Consider the following 2,500-nt stretch of genomic DNA (forward strand, 5'->3'; position numbering starts at 1 on the left):
CGAAACTGTTAAGTTTTCTCCCAAATGCGGTTCTCAACAAATGTTTTTTTTTTTTTTGTATTCCTTCCAGAGTAAGTCCAAAAGGCAAACACTGGAACTGGCTGCCTGAAAGTGCAGCACTTGAACTGCCTCAACAAAAGCTTAGCTCTAAAACGTGTACATTGAAAGTCTATTAACATCTTTAACACAAGCATCTGTATTCCAATAGCGGTTAATCCACAGAGTGATCAATAAAGTGGCTGCTGGCTTTGTTTAAATATTAACAAGATGTTTTCAGGATTCACGCGTATTCTGAACAAGCACAATAGAATATGGTAGTGAAAGGACAAGAAAATAACAGGTTTATTGGCTCTGGTCTTGTATCATCACCCTGACTACTGTCCGTAAGAAAGTGGCATTAATTAAAACGTCATTATGCACCCGATACGCATGCCAGCGTCAGTGACACACTGTCGCTGGAGGTGAAAAGCGCTCAGTGCCTACTGGCGCTGGTGTGTAACACCTGTAACATGATAAACCAGCGCTCAGTGTATAACACCTGTAACATGATAAACCAGCGCTCAGTGTATAACACCTGTAACATGATAAACCAGCGCTCAGTGCCGCACCGCCGCGGACCAGCAGCCAATTGCAAGCTAGCAAGCCAATATAGAAAGTGTCACATGACAAGTGTTCGTGTGGTGTTTTAGCTTACTGAAATCATCTTCTTTAGAAACTTTATTTTTTATTTTTGATGGCCCACATTGTAAGTGATATTCTGGAAGACGAGACTCCCTTTTCAAAGCGCGTAGAAACAAGCAATCAGCAGCGGCAGTGCTTCCCGGCAGCTTTTGTCGAAATTCTCTTTTTATATTTCTTTTCTGTTAACATTAGTTTATGTTTCTGCTCCCTCGATCACGTTGTGCAGTATCTCCCGTATATGCTGGCGGTTTAACAGTTTGGTCTCTGTGGCGCAATCGGTTAGCGCGTTCGGCTGTTAACCGAAAGGTTATTGGTTCAAGCCCACCCAGGGACGGTGCTTTTTGCATTTCTTAATCACATTAGAAAATGGCACTGTAATACATTACTATTTCCTTTGGTTTAAATATGTTTGGTACAAAGGGGAGACAATTAACACTTAACAAGCTGCCGGTATGTTCTCAATTGGCACTTGTGTTCTTAAAGGCATAGCGTTCATTTAAATTAAATAGGTTCTACAATGCAAAAGCAAGTTTTGGCATTTTTGCATTGCCTGCCTCGTCAAACAAGCTCGAGCCACAGCACAGTGCTGATGCATATACAGCTCTGGAAAAAATTAAGAGACCACTGCATAATTATCAGTTTCTCTGGTTTTACTATCTATAGGTATGTGTTTGGGTAAAATGAACATTTTTGTATTATTCTATAAACTACTGACAACATTTCTCCCAAATTCCAAATAAAAATATTGTCATTTAGAGCATTTATTTGCAGAAAATGACAACTGGTCAAAATAACAAAAAAGATGCAGTGTTGTCAGACCTCGAATAATGCAAAGAAAATAAGTTCATATTCATTTTTAAAAAAACACAATACTAATGTTTTAACTTAGGAAGAGTTCAGAAATCAATACTTGTTGGAATAACCCTGATTTTCAAGCACAGATTTCATGCGTCTTGGCATGCTCTCCACCAGTCTTTCACATTGATGTTGGGTGGCTTTATGCCACTCCTGGCGCAAAAATTCAAGCAGCTCGGCTTTGTTTGATAGCTTGTGTCCATCCATCTTCCTCTTGATCACATTCCAGAGGTTTTCAATGGGGTTCAGGTCTGGAGATTGGGCTGCCCATGACAGGGTCTTGATCTGGTGGTCCTCCATCCACACCTTGATTGACCTGGCTGTGTGGCATGGAGCACTGTCCTGCTGGAAAAACCAATCCTCAGAGTTGGGGAACATTTTCAGAGCAGAAGGAAGCAAGTTTTCTTCCAGGACAACCTTGTACTTGGCTTGATTCATGCGTCCTTCACAAAGACAAATCTGCCCGATTCCAGCCTTGCTGAAGCACCCCCAGATGAGTCCAATTTTCAGCTTTGCCCAACACCTGGTCGTCTAATGGTTAGACGGAGACCTGGAGAGGCCTACAAGCCACAGTGTCTCGCACCCACTGTGAAATGTGGTGGAGGATCGGTGATGATCTGGGGGTGCTTCAGCAAGGCTGGAATCGGGCAGCTTTGGCATGAATCAAGCCAAGTACAAGGTTGTCCTGGAAGAAAACTTGCTTCCTTCTGCTCTGTCACGTTAATTTCCAGCTTCCCAGCATCAGGCCATTCCTGCAACCTTCTTGTTCCTGGATTTGCACTTCTTCATTTGCCCCCTTCATCAAGGCACTTAATACAACTTTCAAAGTCCATTTCATTCAATTTGAGCTTCCAGGCACAAATAATAATGTCCTACGATTATCAACATTTCAGTCAAAGCGTCCTCCCACAACGCAATAGACAATACACTCTTAGACTGCTCCTGATCAAATCAATAGGATGGC

Source organism: Acipenser ruthenus, unplaced genomic scaffold (genome assembly GCF_902713425.1).
Source record: "Acipenser ruthenus unplaced genomic scaffold, fAciRut3.2 maternal haplotype, whole genome shotgun sequence".
Classification (NCBI taxonomy): Eukaryota; Metazoa; Chordata; class Actinopteri; order Acipenseriformes; family Acipenseridae; genus Acipenser; species Acipenser ruthenus.